Source organism: Schistocerca cancellata, chromosome 4 (assembly GCF_023864275.1).
Source record: "Schistocerca cancellata isolate TAMUIC-IGC-003103 chromosome 4, iqSchCanc2.1, whole genome shotgun sequence".
NCBI lineage: Eukaryota > Metazoa > Arthropoda > Insecta > Orthoptera > Acrididae > Schistocerca > Schistocerca cancellata.
In genome coordinates, this window is record NC_064629.1 from 191,703,638 (window position 1) to 191,723,970 (window position 20,333).

The 20,333-nt window shown below is 45.4% G+C and overlaps 1 protein-coding gene and 1 pseudogene across 1 annotated transcript in view; one reads left to right on the top strand and one right to left on the bottom strand.

Annotated features, from left to right (window-relative positions):
* The window catches only part of LOC126185185 (calcium/calmodulin-dependent protein kinase type 1-like), a gene marked incomplete at its 5' end in the record, with an annotated part of 455,847 nt that overhangs the window by 309,799 nt on the left and 125,715 nt on the right, over positions 1–20,333 (top strand). The window lies entirely within an intron of this gene.
* Positions 8,794–8,911, bottom strand: LOC126185624 (5S ribosomal RNA; annotated as a pseudogene).

Here is a 20,333-nt window from a genome sequence, read left to right on the forward strand (position 1 = left end):
GATGATGTTTGGTTTGTGGGGCGCTCAACTGCGCAGTCATCAGCGCCCGTACAGAGTCACAATTTACACACTCCAATTTTTACACAATCCAGTTTAACCACAGTCACCGATGATGATGATGATGATGAACTGATGAGGGCAGCACAAACATCCAGTCTCCAGGCAGAGAAAATCCCCAACCCGGCTGCGAATTGAACCCGTGATCCAGAGGCAGCAACACTAGCCATCAGACCACGAGCTGCGGACGAAATTGAAATGAAACAATATTGTTGATTCCACGGCTGTACGCTGAAGACTGGTGTATCACCTCGTACACGAATGAATACGGGAAACACGTGTAAGAAGAATGAAAAAACTGCGAAAAAATGGTGCAAATAGCTCTAAGCACTAAGGGACTTAACATCTGAGGTCATCAGTCCCATAGACTTAAAACTACTTAAACCTAACCAACCTAAGGACATCACACACATCCATGCCCGGCGCAGGATTCGAACCTGCGACCGTAGCAGTCGCGCGGTTCCCGACTGAAGCGCCTAGAAAAAATTGCAATAGTCGGTTACGGCATTAGTGGTGGGCCTCCCAACTCTTGGAATACCGATCTAAATCCAGGAGTCACGTTATAAATATGTGTAAAGTGGGCTGAAAACGTTAAATCAGTCAAAACTGGTCTAGATGACCTGTATGTTCTTGGAGAAGTCTGCTGATGTATACCGTATCAGCTAATGTGGTCTCAAGGTGCTACAATTTGGGTGTTTGAGAGGCAAGACATTTTGGTTGTGGCAGGCCGATTTATCCAGTACAAGAGCGTCTGACTCAGAAAAATTAAAAGCGAATCGTTGGGAGAAATATTAAGCTTTCATGCAAATTTTGAGAACAAATATAGTGTTGACTCTACTACAATATCTTTGATGCTGTCGTATACAAAAGATGCGTCTAAAATTTCTGTGAATCTTATTGCGCAATATCGAACGCAGACGATTGTCAAACAAGACCTGTAAGTATGCAAATGGCCGCATACAGTGACTGAGAAAAAAGGTGAAGAACCCAGAAGACATGAACGGGTGACCATGTAACTTCGTACAAGTACAAACAATTGGAGGGTGTGTAAACGATTAAGCCGGCCGCGGTGGTCTAGCGGTTCTAGGCGCTCAGTCCGGAACCGCGCGACTGCTACGGTCGCAGGTTCGAATCCTGCCTCGGGCATGGTTGTGTGTGATGTCCTTAGGTTAGTTAGGTTTAAGTAGTTCTAAGTTCTAGGGGACTGATGACCACAGATGTTAAGTCCCATAGTGCTCAGAGCCATTTGACACTTTTTTTTTTTTTTTTTTTTTGTTGTTGTAAACGATTACAGTTGCAATTCTCTGAGGAAGGTAGAACGGCCATCAGAGAGTGAATTAGTGTTGTTTGTTTTTAGTGTTGTTACCAGGCATGCTAGGGTATGCAAAGGGAGTGAACACCATCAAATACTGAAGGATCACTGTGAAGGACAGGGAGATGCTGCGTACCTGTGTGAGACACCGTTATCAGCATCTGAAAGAGTTTGAAAGGGGCATCATTGTGGGTCCAAATACGGGCCGGCTGATCCAGTAGTACAATATCTAGATTTGCAGAGCATTTGGATCTGACAATGGCCAGAAGTTGGACTGTATGGGAACGTGAGGGCAGGCATACTAATCGAGATTCCAGTCGATCCCTTCTTATCGCCGCAAGGGTGAATCGTCATATTGTGCGCCATGCACTTCATAGCCCCTTCAAATCTACTCATTCCAGATGAGAACAACTAATGGGACTCGCTGCAACGTTCTTCTGTCTTCCCGCACCATTGGTCGGTGACCATCTGCAGGCGGACTAGGAAATTACCGTAGCATATGTAGGTTGTAGTAGGTACTGGGAGATGAAGAAGCTTGCACAGGATAGAGTAGCATGGAGAGCTGCATCAAACCAGTCTCAGGACTGAAAACCACAACAACAACAACAATGTAGGCTGCCGTGAACACCACGACGTGATATCGTGACTAGGAAGTATGGACTGATGATAAATGGCGTTGCATTGTATTCAGCAGTGAATCGCGGTTCTGTACTATCCCGGATGTCCATCGTCGTTGGGTATGGTGGCGACCTGAATAGAAGTTCCATTGTCCCAATGTTTTGGAGAGGCATAGCGGTAGTGGAAGCCTTCGGATAGGGCTTAATGTCACGGCTGGTAGTGCCTGAGGGAGCTTTAACAGCACAGCAGTAAGTTACGGTCATCCTGCGTCTTCGCGTGTTATCTCTCATGCGACAGAGTCGTGGTGCCATTATTCAGCAGGACAATGCTCGACCGCACACGGCTCGTGTTTCTGTCAACTGTTTGCGTGATGCTGGGTCAGTCCTGTGGCCAGAAACATCGCCAGATCTGTCTCCAATAGGACATGTGTGGGACCACCGCGGACGTAAACTCCATCCCAACACCAGTATCCAGGATACCACGGACCTGTTAAAACAGTTATGGACCAGATTTCCTTAGGAGGATATACGACTTTGAAACCCTTCACTACCGAATCAGTGCATCCATACCTGAGGGGTTGCAACGTTATGCTCAAAATGGCTCTGAGCACTATGGGACTTAACGTCTGAGGTCATCAGTGCCCTAGAACTTAGAACTACTTAAACCTAGCTAACCTAAGGACATCACACACATCCATGCCCGAGGCAGGATTCGAACCTGCGACCGTATCGGTCGCACGGTTCCAGACTGAAGCGACTAGAACCGCACGGCCGGCTGCAACGATATACTGCCAATTGGGGTCGTCTGTCAAGTTCTTTGTAAACTTGACCCGATTTTGCAGTCACTACAGTAACATGCCATGTCCTCCCAATTTGTGAATTTTCGTGTCCTCTCCCCTTCACTTTTTTGTCCTGCAGTATATATCTGTAATACCAGTATATGGCCATTATCTTTGTAAACCTGATCAATAGATTAAGAAAACTACTACTACTAAATCCTCCGCTAACCTCTCTCTGGTTGTACATCTATCCTTGGTAATCCTCGGTTCCGGCAATCTCATTCTCAAAGATAGTCGGTGACTTTGCATGATCATCTGTTGCAATTTTTCGAGTCTGTCTGTCGTTATGTTTTATTGATTGGCGACCTGGATGGAAAGCATTATCAGCAGTTCTCGCATTCACGTCAATCAACAGCAGGCTTCTAAAGCCCTTTCTTAAAGCTGCTGTCTAATTATGTCATCAATTTACGTCTTGAACTATGATGATGTCCCATATTCCGGGGAGCGTGGGAACGATGCGGGAGACCTGCACCGCCGACTAGGTAAGGTCGTATCGGAGGTGGTTTGCCATTGCCTTCCTCCGACCGTAATGGGGATGAATGATGATGATGAAAATAACACAACACCACCCAGTCATCTCGAGGCAGGGAAAATCCCTGACCCCGCCGGGAATCGAACCCGGGACCCTCTGCGCGGGAAGCGAGAGCGCTACCGCAAGACCACGAGCTGCGGACTCTTGCACTATACGTCAGTTATATACTTTTAAGCTAGCTAAATGTCTGTTAGCTGCCGAAGGCCAGATAAAGCGGGAAAAATTGTTTCCTTTCCAATCTGAAAGTGTTCAAAAAAATGGTTCAAATGGCTCTGAGCACTATGGGACTCAACTGCTGTGGTCATAAGTCCCCTAGAACTTAGAACTAATTAAACCTAACTAACCTAAGGACATCATACACATCCATGCCCGAGGCAGGATTCGAACCTGCGACCGTAGTGGTCACGCGGTTCCAGACTGAAGCGCCTTTAACCGCACGGCCACACCGGCCGGCTTCTGAAAGTGTTCAAACCAGTCTTAAACACGTTACCTACTAGCAGCTTGTTTTCCTCACACTCCTCGCAACATTGCGTGCGACACCGTTATTTACAGTTAGTGAAAAACTTGGTGTTTATGTGTTGCTCCAGCTTCGTAATCACTACGTTCGACTGGGCGTGCGGGGCGAATCTGCAGCTCAGTATATTTTGCGCTACGTGGTGTTCCTCTAGATGTCTCCTTGCCCTCGAGTAAGCACGCATGTTGCATATTACGCTGCTCAGTTTCTGTCGCATTATTCATTTCTCGGATGGGTCATACGGACAATGCGAAAGAGATGAGGGTGCTTACGACTGCACTTAACCTTTTTTATATTCGAATAGAACAGGAGACGAAGCGGCTTATGGCCGGCCGCGGTGGCCGTGTGGTTCTAGGCGCTCCAGTCCGGAGCCGCGCTGCTGCTGCGGTCGCAGGTTCGAATCCTCCCTCGGGCATGGATGTGTGTGATGTCCTTAGGTTAGGTAGGTTTAAGTAGTTCTAAGTTCTAGGGGACTGATGACCTCAGATGTTAAGTCCCATAGTGCTCAGAGCCATTTGAACCATTTGAAGCGGCTTATAAGGGAGGCGGATAATCTCTGCCGTGTTCTGTACATTGATCTGCGAAGGATTAAAGTCGTTTCAGAATGGACGGTAAATATTCTGAATTGAGTCAGAAATTGTCACTGAAGCAGAAACGTTCATACGGGTTTCCGAGATATAGCACATTTCGTGTACATCCTCCGTCTCCATTTGTGACACGCGACTTTAAACCGTACCTCTCCTCTTTGGTTCGTAAAAACGCGATACAGAGTTCATGTTTGACTTTTTATCGTTACTCTGCGAAAGCGAGCGATTACGAGTGAACCCAAATGAGTATCGGATAGCTGTAGCCTTGGGCGAGTGGTCGCTAAAAATGCTTCGCGTTTTTACTAACGCGGAACAAGCCGATAAGATAAATGTTCACGGTTTCTACAGTGGCTCAGCTCTTGCTGCTGATCTCTATGTCGCCGTTTTTCGACATGTCGAATTCTGGATCGTCGCATTCTTTTAGAGAAATATTGTTATATCACATTTTATTACCGAAATATCTGTGTCACATACTGTGCCGTTTTAGGAACTAAAGACATTACTCAGGTCAGGAGAAAAGCGAACATTATCATTGCATTATCTCTGATTTTTATTATCTCTGTTGTTGAATGTAAGGTTAAAGACTCCGATTTCGTTCTGCTCTGATAAAGAGGAAGGGAACGTATAATTGTCAATATTACGTATTAGAACTCGACAGTAAGATAAAAGTTGTATGCAAGGAAGAAATAAACGAGTACTCATCTCTGATAATTAGTTAGGTGACACTCGAAGGTAAATATTAAGCATTCTAGTCATTCTAATTACTATAGAAAGTTTCAGCTACACTACGTCGACGTGGAGTTGGGGAGACGCTAGAGAGATAGGCGAACGAACCTTAAAATTAACATGGCTACTTTCAACGGACTCCAGAGCACGCAACAAGAAATCTGCCACAGCTCGTTACCAACATATTACCACACGACAACACACACACACACACACACACACACACACACACACACACACACACACACACACAAAGGCGAATTTAGCTTCAATGAACATTTCAATACACCATTTGAAAACCAAGAATACGTGCTAATCTTTTCTACAAAACCATAAAATACCATAACAATAACAATATAAAATGGTCTTTATTACTTTCTCTTCTTCATCATAATGGACACGATCACTAGAATTCTTCAGAAATTAGCTCGTTGGAAATTGCTGTGTGCTAATGATGTTCTGCTGGATGCAAAAGACGAGAACGATCTTCAACAAGTCAAAGCCTGAACAGTCCGGAATAGGTCTGAACGTAAAGAAGACTGAATACTTGTCAGCAGGTGCAGATAAGCCCGCATCTCGTGGTCGTGCGGTAGCGTTCTCGCTTCCCACGCCCGGGTTCCCGGGTTCGATTCCCGGCGGGGTCAGGGTTTTTCTCTGCCTCGTGATGGCTGGTTGTTGTGTGCTGTCCTTAGGTTAGTTAGGTTTAAGTAGTTCTAAGTTCTAGGGGACTTATGACCACAGCAGTTGAGTCCCATAGTGCTCAGAGCCAGGTGCAGATAATACGGACACCATCAAGATCGAGGGTATAAATATGCCAAAGACGAATATATCAAAGTGCGGTGGCTCAAAAAGCGCTGAAGATGGCTCACTCGTTGCCGAATCACAAACCGCGTAACAAGCCACACCTTAGTTGGCGGAGATCGACCGGTGTGCTTCGTGATAAGAAGATACCGGGCCGACTCGAGTTGACAATATGATGTTGCAGTGCCTGTGTTAATTCAATTTACAATGTAAAACTCCTTTAGACATGCGTCCATGTCCAAAGGTACTTTGCATCGTAAATCGAAATAACACAGGCAGTGTAATATCGTATTTGCCCGCCCGCACTGGACAGACGACTGCCAAGTAAAATGTCTCTCCTGTACGGGAATATACGTAGTGGATGAACGACTACAGATTGTAGACACATGGCTGACAGCATGTGGAAGTTTGGGTTTGGCCGTGAGTCGTTCGCAGATAGCCAAATACGAGGGTCACTCCAAAAGGAATGCACACTATTTGTGTAAAAATACAGTTTTCATTCTGCATGTGTGAAAGTTTTACAGTGTGTAGATACATCCTTCCCGCTTGTTTTCAAACTTAGTTCAACCTGTTCCCGTGAGTGGCGCCGTCACAGCATGTCTTCAAGATGGCTGCTACACTTAAGGTTCGTGAGAAGCAATGTGCTGTGTTAGAATTCATGTGCTGTGAAAACGAGACAGTGGGAAACATCCACAAGAGGTTGAAAAAGGTGTATGGAGATGCTGCTGTCGATCGCAGTACAGTTAGTCGGTGGGCAAGCAGGTTACGTGATGAATGCGGGCACGGCAATATTGAGGATTGTCCTCGCAGCGGCAGGCCTCGTATTGCTCACACTCCAGACTATGTGCTATGAGTTAACGAATTGGTGACTGATGACAGATGCATCACAGTGAACGAATTGTCACGCTACGTTGGGATAGCGGAAGGAAGTGTTTGCAGAATACTGAAAGTGTTGGCGTTAAAAAAGGTTTGTGCCAGGTGGGTTCGCAGGATGTTGACAGTGGCTCACAAAGAAAAAAGAAAAACGGCATGCAGCGAACTTTTGGAAGAGTACGAGAATGGGGGAGATGAATTTCTTGGTAGAATTATGACAGGTGACGAAACATGGCTCCATCATTTTCCAGCGGAGACGAAGAGGCAATCAATGGAGTGGCATCATGCAGATTCACCCAATAAAAAAAAAAATTCGAAACCACACCTTTTGCTGGAAAAGTTATGGCTACAGTGTTTTTCGATTCCGAAGGACTCTTGCTTGTGGACATCGTGCCAAGTGGAACCATCATAAATTCTGATGCATATGTGACGACACTGAAGAAACCTCAAGCTCGACTGAGTCGTGTTCGACCACATAGGCAAAAGCAGGATGTTTTGCTGTTGCACGACAATGCACGGCCACGTGACAGTCAAAAAAAATCATGGAAGCGATCACAAAAGTCGGATGGACAACACTGGAACACCCGCCTTACAGTCCTGACCTGGCTCCATGTGGCTATGATCTCTTTGGGAAACTGAAAGACTCTCTTCGTGGAACAAGGTTTGAATATGATGACTCCCTTGTCCACGCTGCCAAACAGTGGCTCCAACAGGTTGGTCCAGAATTTTACCGTGCGGGTACACAGGCGCTGGTTCCAAGATGGCGTAAGGCAGTTGAGAGGGATGGAAATTATGTTGAGAAATGAAAATATTGTCACTAAAGGATGTATCTACTCACTGTAAAACTTACAAACATGTAGAATAAAGCCGGCCGGAGTGGCCGAGCGGTTCTAGGCGCTTCAGTCTGGATCCGCTCGACCGCTGCGGTCGCAGGTTCGAATCCTGCCTCGGGCATGCATGTGTGTGATGTCCTTATCTTTGTTAGGTTTAAGTAGTTCTAAGTTCTAGGGGACTGATGACCTCAGATGCTAAGTCCCATAGTGCTCAGAGCCATTTGAACCATTTGTAGAATAAAAGATGGATTTAAAAAAATAATAGTGTGCATTTGTTTTGGAGTGACCCTCGCAGTAAGGCGATCGCTCGCGATAAGCGGGAAATCCGGGTTCGATTCCTAATTCCGCACAAATTTTCATTGTCGTCATTCGACCCTACAACTGATGGTTGTTAATGTTCTAAATTTCGAATACATTTAATGCAAGTCGACAACATACGGCTCTGCAATCCACCCATTCGCTCTTCGCCGTGCAGAACATTGGCCGACAGCAAATGCAGCAGAGCAACGACTTGCTATTGTGGATACCAAAATGCTTCGGTGGACATCTCCTGACAATTGGTGATCGTGTGACCAATGACGAGAGTCGTAGGCAGTGCAGAATGGCATCTAACGTTGAGAAAATGAGGGGAAACTTGTTTACTGTGGTATGAACACATACATCGAGCAGATCGACAAACAGTAGTTAAACGCAGATTTTCGTTGAATGTCAGTGGTAAAGGATCTATTGGGAGACGCGTTTGCTAGGCACCCTCAATATAGACTTCAAGATAGTGTGTCTCCACCCCAAACGCGCGCAACATCCCTCTAAATGGAAACAGAAACAGAAAGAGAGAGAGAGAGAGATAGAAGGGCGGAACCCACTACATTGCGGGGCATACACTGGGGAGGAGGAATAATAAAGCACTCTGTCTTTAGGCCACGAGTGGCCTACAGGGACCAACCGACCGCCGTTTCATCCGCAGTGGAGGATGCCGATAGGAGGGGTGTAGGGTCAGCACACCGCTCTCCCGGTCGTAAGATGGTATTCTTGACCGAATCCGCTACTATTCGTTCGAGTAGCTCGTCAATTGGCATCACGAGGCTGAGTGCACCCCGAAAAACGGCAACAGCGCATGGCAGCCCGGATGGTCACCCATCCAAGTCCCGACCACGCCCAACAGCGCTTAACTTCGGTGATCTCACGGGAACCGATGTACCCACTGCGGCAGGGCCGTTGCCAAGGAGGAATAATAACAATAATAATATTATTATTATAAATAACGATAAGAAGAAGAAGAAGAAGAATTTTGAAAGCGATCGATTGCTCCGTGTATTTCATTCGAAAAAGGAGTAAAAGAGAAGGTGCAGGAATAACGACACATTATTAAAATCGTTCATTGAAGTCCTACAACTAACAAAGGACGACTTTCTGCACGTCTCGATGTTCTATGAGCACGTGTACGGGAGAGACTGCACGCGTAAATCTGGCATCCCTTTCACCTATAGCGTGTTCAGTATCTTCATATTGTAACAGTGTTGCGCGACTTAAATTGTGTCTCTGATTAAGTACAAAACGTAATCAGCATTCGTTATTACTATTTACTGATGCAACCACATTTATAAGGAACTATATCAATAACACGCACAAATTATCGATGGTTGTAGCACAGACCACGTGGTACAACGGGAACCAGGCAGTACGCTCCTATGTGAATGTGCTGCAGACCATTATCAGTGATCCATTCATAGATCCTGTTGCTTTGGAGAGAAGTGTAACGGGACAAATTGCGTTATTTGAACTACTGGATGGTGTGCCAATGGAAAACATTGCATGTAATGTACTTCTAGCTGGATGAAACCCATCCATATTCTGTATCATGTGAAGCGAGATTTCAGCTGCACTTTCAATAATTAGTGGCTTGGTAGTGGTAATACAGTTAACTAGTCACTAGCATTTACAGACCTAATATTGTTAGATTTTTAGTTGTTAAGTCAGACAGAGACAAGTGTCTTCAGAAAACAGCAGGGCACTCGTTATGAAATGGTAGGACGCATTATGCTCAATGCTGCTCTCATTAAGGAACTTAGAGAAGCATTAAGATACACAGTGTAACACGCTCTTCTAAAAATACAGAACTGCACTAAAGTATGTGTTGTTTGTCATGAATATTTATTGTGAAACGCTTAAAATTGGTTGTGAATTGTTGTAAGAATATTAAGGGGAGCCGGAGGTGGTCAAATCCAAAAAATTACGATTTTTTTTTTTGCTACCGAAAATTAATTGGAACATTCCTCTTTAATGTAAACTTTGAATTATTGTTCTACTCGCCCTAGAAGTGGAGTTATTACCATTTTCCCCCACGCCTGCAGAGGAAATGGGCGGCCGCTGAATGCATCTAACACCCTCTCGTGACTTCCTGCCGAACTGCTTGGGATTTTCTCAGCCTGTTAATGCATACAGCGCCTTATGTTACGCATACAGCGAGTGTGCAAGGGTTGGCTACATTGTTTTCTGTGACAAATGAAGCGCTAAGAGCGCGGAACATCGTCTCTTTGGTGTTTACCGTTTCGAATTAGTTCAGTGTTGCGCCTGTTGTTGGTAGTATTATACTTCTTGTGTAAAGCGTTGTTCTGGCTACGATGCCACGTTTTAGTAACCATGTATATAAGAAGAGGAAGAACGCAGGGAAAAGAAAATTAACACTAATACCAAGTTGCGATACTACAATTACTGAAACAGTGCGTTCTTCTGCTAAGCAACACATGGCCGGCCATAGCCCTGTGACATCTTCTAGAAAGAAGCTGACTGGCGGTGGTGGAAGTGGCAGAGTTCGTGAATATGTTAGTGACAGTGATGAGTGCTGAAAGAAAGTGTTCTGTGCAAAATGTGTTGAAGTGTAGGAGTGGGACTAGAGATAACAAAGCACTTTGGTTTAGCTTGTGAGATGAAGATAATCTGTGCATGTTGCAAGTATCAAGTCACTTTCTACAATTCACATGCCAGTCTCTTTGGTGAAAATGGACGATCTAGAGTGTTTGATGTGAATGTTCGACTTGTGTATGGTCTTCGATCCATTGGAAAAGGATCTGCTGCTGGTAAACTGTTTTGTGGTATTATGAACTTGCCATCGCCTCCAAGCAAATATGGGTACTACTGTGAACTGGTAGGATCCTCTGTTGAAGATGTGGCTTTGAAAACCATGAAGGAAGCAGTGGAGGAATCTGTAGAAATGTGCGGTGGTTCTAGGGATTTGGTAGTGGCATTAGATGGTTCCTGACAAAAGAGGGGTCATAAATCCCTGGATGGGGTTGTAACTGCTACTTGTGGTGATAGTGCAAAAGTGATAGATGTTGCAATATTATCAAAACATTGTAGGTGCAAAATAAAATCAAAGCAGAGCACAGTGGAACCTGTGAGGCAAATTTTAGTGGATCAAGTGGAGCAATGGAAGTGGATGGAGTGAAACAAAATTTTGAACGTTCAGTTCCCAGATACATCGTTAGGTACACATACTACCTTGGTGACTCCAAAGGTTTCAAGACTATAGAGGAACTGAAACCATATGGAAATGAATTTGTAGTTGAAAAGTTGGAATGCATGGGGCATGTGCAAAAGCGTATGGGTGCACGGCTTCGAAGGCTCAAACAAACTTTGGGTTCAAGTAAGCTCAGTGATGGAAAGACAATAGGAGGGAGAGGCAGGCTTACTGATGAGGTGATTGAACGTCTACAGAGATACTATGGGTATGCTCTAAGGCAAAATACTAGTAATGTTAGTGACATGTGAAAAGCAGTGTGGGCATTGTTCCTTCATACTGCCTCTTCCAATGAATACCCTCAACACAGCCTGTGCCCAAAAGATTCCTGGTGCAAATATAATGCAAAAAAGGACTATGATCACAAACATGGTTTGCCAGCGGCTGTGATAAATGCAATAAAACCAATTTTTCATGTCTTAGCACAGCCAGAATTGTTACACAAATGTCTACACAGAAAGACGCAGAATCCTAATGAGAGCGTAAACAATTTGATTTGGAAAGTGATTCCTAAAAGGGTGTTTGTAAGCATAAAAACACTGCACTTTGGCGTTTATGATGCAATAGCAACCTACAACCAAGGGAACGGTGTGAAGTGTGAAGTTCTGAAGGCATTAGGATTTACAGCTAGGGTGAACACTGTACGAGAACTAAGAAATATTGACAGAGAAAGGATAAGAGGAGCAGAAAGAAGAGAAAGGCATATGAAGTATGATGGAACAACAGGCCAGAAAAGAAGACAGAAGAGGAAGCTTTTGGAGGATGAAGAAGAAGACCCTGATAATCCATCCTATAGTGCAGGAATGTATTGAGAAACTTTGATAGCCATTTCCCGTAAATTAGAATTTTTCGAATATAAGGAACATTTTCTCAAAATCCACTCAAGCTAGAGAGATGAAATTTTTATACGGCACTCCTAGTGGTCAAACTTACATTGTAACACAGCCATTTGGCAATGTGTTCAGTAGTTTCATTTCAGTTTAATTATAAAGCAATTATTTGTAAAAAAATTTGGGTCATTAATAAAAAAAATAATTGGAAGGAAATTAGAAAAGATACTCCAAAATCTCTCTGTCATAAGTGCAATACTAAACCACTCTATATGTAAAAAAAATTCAAATTTTTCTATTTGTTAGTTTATTCATAAATGTTCCTCAAACTTAGTGATTTTAACATGGGCAGCATAGGCACCTCTGATTCCCCTTAAGGACTGCCAAAAATGTATTATGTACTGTTATAAATAAGTTACCTGAAAAATAAGTAATAATAAGACACACAGGAAGATAATGAAATAAATCAATTTCATACTGATAATAAACATTTAGAAGTGTTTATCTGGGTAAACATTCCAACTAGATCGTATATCGACAGGACTTTGTTTGCTGCTTCTGTCTCCTCCCAGAACCCTGGATTTTCCTCTTTTGACACAGTATACATGTATATAAAAGTAGAATACGCTAAATTTTGGACTTCCACAGACTAAGAATGCAGCATTAGAAAAACACAGTGATCGCCTTATAAACATTTATTTAAATTGTATATTTCAATTTCAGGTCACACAATTGGTATCATTAACGACTTCAACTTATTATTAAGTCATCAGAATAACGTAATCAAATAATTTTATCATAACTTGGTAATACGTCGAAACTTCTGTGACCCGCGGCTGAAATATACACTGAAGCGCGAAAGAAACTGGTACAGGCATGCATATTCAAACACAGAGATATGTAAATAGGCAGAATACGGCCCTGCGGTCGGCGACGCCTGTATTAGACAACAAGTGTCTGGCGCAGTTGTTCGATCGGTTACTGCTGTTACATTAGCAGGTTATCAATACTTGAGTTTTAACGTTGTGTTTTATTCGACGCACGAGCGGACACAGCATCTCCGAGGTAGCGATGAAGTGGGGATTTTCCTGTACGACCATTTCGCGAGTCTGTCGTGAATACCAGGAATCCGGTAAAACATCAAATCTCCGACAACGCTCCGGCTGAAGAAAGATCCTGCAAGAACGGGACCAACGACGATTGAAGAGAATCGTTCAACGTGACATAAGTGCAATCCTTCCGCAAATTGCTGCAGATTTTAAATGCTGGGTCATCAACAAATGTCACCGTGTGAACCTATCAACGAAACATCATCGATATGGGCTTTCGGAGCCGGAGGCCCACTCGTGTACCCTTGATGACTGCCCGACACACAGCTTTACGCCTCGCCAGGACCCATCAACACCGACATTGGACTGCTGATGACTGGAAACATGTTGCCTGGACGGACGAGTCTCGTTCCAAATTGTATCGAGCGGATGGACGTGTGATAGGTATGGACAATGGAGACAACGTCATGAATCCAAGGTCGCTGCATGTCAGCAGGGGACTGTTCAAGCTGGTGGAGGCTCTGTAATGGTGTGATGCGTGAGCAGTTGGAGTGATATGGGACCTCTGATACGTCTAGATACGACTGTGACAGGTGACACGTACGTAAGCATCCTGTCTGATCGCCTGCATCCATTGAGCATTCCGAGGACATGAACAATACCAGCAGGACAATGAGACACCACACGTTCTGAACTGCTACAGAGTGGGTCCAGGAACACACTTCTCAGTTTAAACACTTCCACTGGCCACCATGCTCCCCAGACATGAACATTATTGAGGATGTCTGGGATGCCTTGCAACTTGCTGTTCAGAAGAGATCTCCACTCCCTCGTACTCTTACAGATTTATGGACAGCCTTGCAGGATTAATGGTGTCAGTTCCCTCCAGCACTACTTCAGACATTAGTCGAGTCCATGCTACGTCGTGTTACGGCACTTTTGCCGCGCGGGATTAGCCGTGCGGTCTCAGGCGCTGCAGTCATGGACTGTGCGGCTGGTCCCGGCGGAGGTTCGAGTCCTCCCTCGGGCATGGGTGTGTGTGTTTGTCCTTAGGATAATTTAGGTTAAGTAGTGTGTAATCTTAGGGACTGATGACCTTAGCAGTTAAGTCCCATAAGATTTCATACACATTTGAACATTACGGCACTTTTGCGTGTTCGCGGGGGCCCTACACGATATTAGATAGGTGTACCAGTTTCTTTGGCTCTTCAGTGTATCATAAGAAGATATGAACTGGAAAGATTTGACATTTAATGGTCATAAAAAGAAGACAAAAGTAAAAGATGTACATAGGTCACCGATTTCTTGCTAAACGATATAACGAGAGAAGCACTCGTGTTGTGAACGAGATTGATTATAATGACACCAGCGTACACCGCTAGCTGCATGAAAACGCGTCGCGTTTGCACAATTGCATGATGTTGCTGTCCAGAAATGTGAGGAAGCTCCCTGGCGTTTATAATAAGATCACGTCGTCTTCCGAAAATGTACAGTTACGTTGGCAGTGTGAGTAAATCTTGTGCAGGTGATTTTCGATGAATATTACAACAAACAGGACACTGCAAGTAAATATCTAGTGTTTTTGAATATCATCAGTGCCACTTAGTGTTACCCTAGTTGTACTTGCAGTTTCATCGGTTTCCAGTTTTCAAGCCTGCATAGTGAATGACAAAGCGTACGCTAGCAATATTGGATCAGATTTCACGGGGGTAGAAACACAACTGGCAGCGTTCGGATGTCATTTTCTTTCGCCAGTAACAGCTGTTCCTGCAGCCATGAAATGGGATACGGCCAGTTGTGTTTGCTTGTAACACCGCTAATTAACGCCATGGAATACGATGCGTTTACCTGAAAATGACGAACCGTCAGCATTTCAATCGCACCAATATTATAGCCGACTTGAATATGTTCGTTTGACGGAACTGGTTGCCTATTAATAAATATATATTACAGTAGGTTTTGGTGGTTCCATGATGTCCATCATGTCATTTTTTAATCAATATATTGATAGCTGTAATTGTATCTATAATGTTCGAAATATTTTTAAAGCTTTGGGCTCTTGCTTTATCAAACTATTAAATATTTAGCAGTCTGTTTTACACTTCAGTCTTAAAACGATGCATTACTCCGTTGTGAATTCCGTAGCTGTTTTCACAGCTCATGGTCTAATCGATGGAGTTCAAGTTGCCACGTGATATCCACTCAAAGCTGCAGACGAAAACTGAGGAAGGAACACATTGATAGGACGAAAAAAAAAGTGGTTAGCTTAACTGTCTCTAGATCCCACGGTCTTTTTTCCCATTCGTGGACTTGGTGTCGCATTATTATCACCATCATCATCTGATCATCATAAACGCGGAAGTCGCTTGTGTGACGTCAAAGTCGTAGAAACTAGGTGGCCGAACTACCCCAGACGGGGTCTCCTGGCTAGTAATGTCGTGCCATCATTTAATTTCATTTCCGTAGTTCTTCCTCATCAAAGTTTGTGAAAGTTGTAGCGCTGAAGAAGAATGCCGCGAACCAAGTAATGTGTGGAAACCGAAAAGGACGCAAAGTCGATGGCCGAAAACGCAATAGAGAGCGAACGTTATGACTGCAGTAACTTGGTCCTTAACCAATACCGGCAAACAAAGCTGGGATGGTCATACGCGACAACACAGAATTGAACAGAGTTCTAAGTCCAGGTCTAGAGAGCGATGTAACAGTTGTACTGAACTGACGTAACGAAGGCTTCAGTGACAAATATGAAAATACTAGGCCGATTAATTGTTTACTACGGTTGGCCAACCGTCATTCACATGTGAATTATTTGCTGAGACCTCTGGATTCGCGGTGCCGAAAGCGGAACTACACTCCTGGAAATAGAAATAAGAACACCGTGAATTCATTGTCCCAGGAAGGGGAAACTTTATTGACACATTCCTGGGGTAAGATACATCACATGATCACACTGACAGAACCACAGGCACATAGACACAGGCAACAGAGCATGCTCAATGTCGGCACTAGTACAGTGTATATCCACCTTTCGCAGCAATGCAGGCTGCTATTCTCCCATGGAGACGATCGTAGAGATGCTGGATGTAGTCCTGTGTAACGGCTTGCCATGCCATTTCCACCTGGCGCCTCAGTTGGACCAGCGTTCGTGCTGGACGTGCAGACCGCGTGAGACGACGCTTCATCCAGTCCCAAACATGCTCAATGGGGGACAGATCCGGAGATCTTGCTGGCCAGGGTAGTTGACTTACACCTTCTAGAGCACGTTGGGTGGCACGGGGTACATGCGGACGTGCATTGTCCTGTTGGAACAGCAAGTTCCCTTGCCGGTCTAGGAATGGTAGAACGATGGGTTCGATGACGGTTAGGATGTACCGTGCACTATTCAGTGTCCCCTCGACGATCACCAGTGGTGTACGGCCAGTGTAGGAGATGGCTCCCCACACCAAGATGCCGGGTGTTGGCCCTGTGTGCCTCGGTCGTATGCAGTCCTGATTGTGGCACTCACCTGCACGGCGCCAAACACGCATACGACCAACATTGGCACCAAGGCAGAAGCGACTCTCATCGCTGAAGACGACACGTCTCCATTCGTCCCTCCATTCACGCCTGTCGCGACACCACTGGAGGCGGGCTGCACGATGTTGGGGCGTGAGCGGAAGACGGCCTAACGGTGTGCGGGACCTTAGCCCAGCTTCATGGAGACGGTTGCGAATGGTCCTCGCCGATACCCCAGGAGCAACAGTGTCCCTAATTTGCTGGGAAGTGGCGGTGCGGTCCCCTACGGCACTGCGTAGGATCCTACGGTCTTGGCGTGCATCCGTGCGTCGCTGCGGTCCGATCCCAGGTCGACGGGCACGTGCACCTTCCGCCGACCACTGGCAACAACATCGATGTACTGTGGAGACCTCACGCCCCACGTGTTGAGCAATTCGGCGGTACGTCCACCCGGCCTCCCGCATGCCCACTATACGCCCTCGCTCAAAGTCCGTCAACTGCACATACGGTTCACGTCCACGCTGTCGCGGCATGCTACCAGTGTTAAAGACTGCGATGGAGCTCCGTATGCCACGGCAAACTGGCTGACACTGACGGCGGCGGTGCACAAATGCTGCGCAGCTAGCGCCATTCGACGGCCAACACCGCGGTTCCTGGTGTGTCCGCTGTGCCGTGCGTGTGATCATTGCTTGTACAGCCCTCTCGCAGTGTCCGGAGCAAGTATGGTGGGTCTGACACACCGGTGTCAATGTGTTCTTTTTTCCATTTCCAGGAGTGTATGTATTTCGTATCGGTGTCATTCAGCGTATCGAAGCGGCGGGATATTAGGTAGATGACGCAGTGTGGCTACAGCACTGTATGATAGTCATCGTGACCGGATGAACGTAACGAAACGTCTGCAGACGTTACTCGCAGCTCGATTGCTGCAACGAAAGCGTATGTGCTTCTCTCGACATTCGGCGCTGTCTGTAGAGAGCTGCACTGGTGATAAGAATACCTTTGAGTTGTGTTCCTTTGTGTAGACAGCTCGACATTCCATGTTTCAGTAACACAATGGCTCGCCCCGTGTGGGGTCGGATTTTTAAGTCTTTGGAAGATGGCAATTACCTCCGCTTCCTTAGCCAAACCTTTCGCCTGTGTTTTGCCCATCGAAAATATCTGGGATATGGTTAGCCGGAAAATTATTCCGCACTGTACTGCAGCAAGCACTATGGACTCTCAAACAAACTACGTGGAGGATGATTCCCCAGTAACACATTCATGCCCTGTTTGTTTCCTTGTCACTAAATTTAGAAGACCTACAGCTCTACTTTCCATATTTCAACAACACAATGGCTCGCCCCGTGTGGGGTCGGATTTTTAAGCCTTTGGAAGATGGTAATTACCTCCGCTTCCTTCGCCAAACCTTTCGCCTGTGTTTTGCCCATCGAAAATATCTGGGATATGGTTAGCCGGAAAATTATTCCGCACTGTACTGCAGCAAGCACTATGGATTCTCAAACAAACTACGTGGAGGATGATTCCCCAGTAACACATTCATGCCGTGTTTGTTTCCTTGTCACTAAATTTAGAAGGCCCAACTTCTGAAGGTAGAGCAACAGAGCGCTTTGTACCACACTGTGTTCTCAGAGTCCGAAATTACGTACAAATCTGTAATACGAAACAGGTGTCACTGATATATACTTAATCTGTGATATAATGCTTATTTCAGTCACATGCATCATTCTTGATACTACAGTTTCCATAAATACTAATTTGTCTGCCCCCCCCCCCCCCCCGAGTGTGAATTCAGAATATCTACACATTTTTATACCTTTAATTTTAACGTAACGCAAGTTGCTCTTAAAAACTTAATCTCTACCCTATCTTTGTGGTTTCTTGCTGACTGTATAATCTTCCTAGTAGTGTTATTATTGGTACACTATGTGATCAAAAGTATCCGGACACCCCCAAAAACATACTTTTTTCCGGATTAGCCGAGCAGTCTAAGACGCTGCACTCATGGACTGTGCGGCTGGTCCCGGCGGAGTTTCGAGTTCTTCCTCGGGCATGTGTGTGTGTTTGTCCTTAGTATGATTTAGGTTAAGTAGTGTGTAAGCTTAGGGACTGATGACCTTAGCAGTTAAGTCCCATAACATTTCACACACACACACACACACACACACACACACACACACACACACACACACGTTTTTCATATTAGGTGCATTTTGCTGCCACCTACTGCCAGGTACTCATATCAGCGACTTCAGTAGTCAGTAGATATCGTGAGAGAGCAGAGTGAGGCGCCCCGCGGAACTCACGTACTTCGAACTTGGTCAGGTGATTGGGTGTCACTTGTGTCGTACGTCAGTACACGAGATTTCCACACTCCTAAACATTCCTAGATCCACATTTTCCGATGTGACAGTGAAGTGGGACCGTTAAGGGACGCGTACAGCACAAAAGCGTACAGACCGACCTCGTCTCGTGAATGAAAGGGACCGCTGACGGTTGAAGAGGGTCGTAATGTGTAATAGACATCTATCCAAACCATCACACAGGAATTCCAAACTGCATCAGGATCCACTGCAAGTACTATGACAGTTAGGCAGGAAGTGAGAAAAACTTGCATTTCGTGGTCGAGCGGCTGCTCATAAGCCACACATCACTCCAGTAAATGCCAAACGGCGTCTCGCTTGCTGTAAGGAACGTAAACGTTGGACGACTGAACAGTGGACAAACGTTGTGAGGAATTACGGTACACAATGAGGCGATGCAATGGCAGGGCGTGGGGTATGGCAAATGCACGGCGAACGTCATCTGCCAGCGTGTGTAGTGCTAACAGTAAAATTCGGAGGCTGTGGTGTTACGGTGTGGTCCCGTTTTCCATGGGGGGGGGGGGGGGGGGGCGGGGCTTGCATCTCTTGTTTTGCGTGGCAGTGTCACAGCACAGGCCTACATTGATGTTTTAAGCACCTTCTTGCTTCCCACTGTTGAGGAGCAATTCGGGGATGGCGATTGAATCTTTTAGCACGATCGAGCACCTGTTCATAATACACGGCCTGTGGCGGAGTGGTTACAGGACAGTAACATCCCTGTAATGGACTGGCCTGCACAGAGTCCTGACCTGAATCCTATACAACACCTTTGGGATGTTTTCGAACGCCGACTTCTTGCCAAGCTTCACCGAGCGATGTCGATACCTCTCCGTAGTGCAGCACTCCGTGAAGAAGCCATTCCCAAAGAAACCTTGCAGCACCTGATTGTACGTATGCCTGCGAGAAGTGAAGTTGTCATCAAGGCTAAGGGTGGGCCAACACCATATTGAATTCCAGCATTACCGATGGAGGGCGCCACGAACTTGTAAATCATTTTCAGCCAGGTGCGCCTATACTTTTGATCACACAGTGTATGTAAAGTGATTTGTCGAAGCGAACTGTGTAGTGTTTGACCATAAATCAATATACGATTATGCAAAGAATCTTCGCATATGTGTATTTGGTTCAGGAAATATTTGACTGAGAGTTCCACGACGTTTTACTGGACGCTGAATATTTCATAGAAACGGATGTAACCTCGGGGTGCCCCAAGAGAACGTAATAGGAGCTCTGATGTTCTAGATATTTACAAACTATTTAGCAGATATGATCAGCAGCATTATCAGATTCTTCGCCGACGATGGTGGTGTATACAGGGAAGTAACGCTACTGCACGATTGTGTGATTTGGACTTGGGGAAAATTTCCACTGAGTGTAATGAATGACAGCGC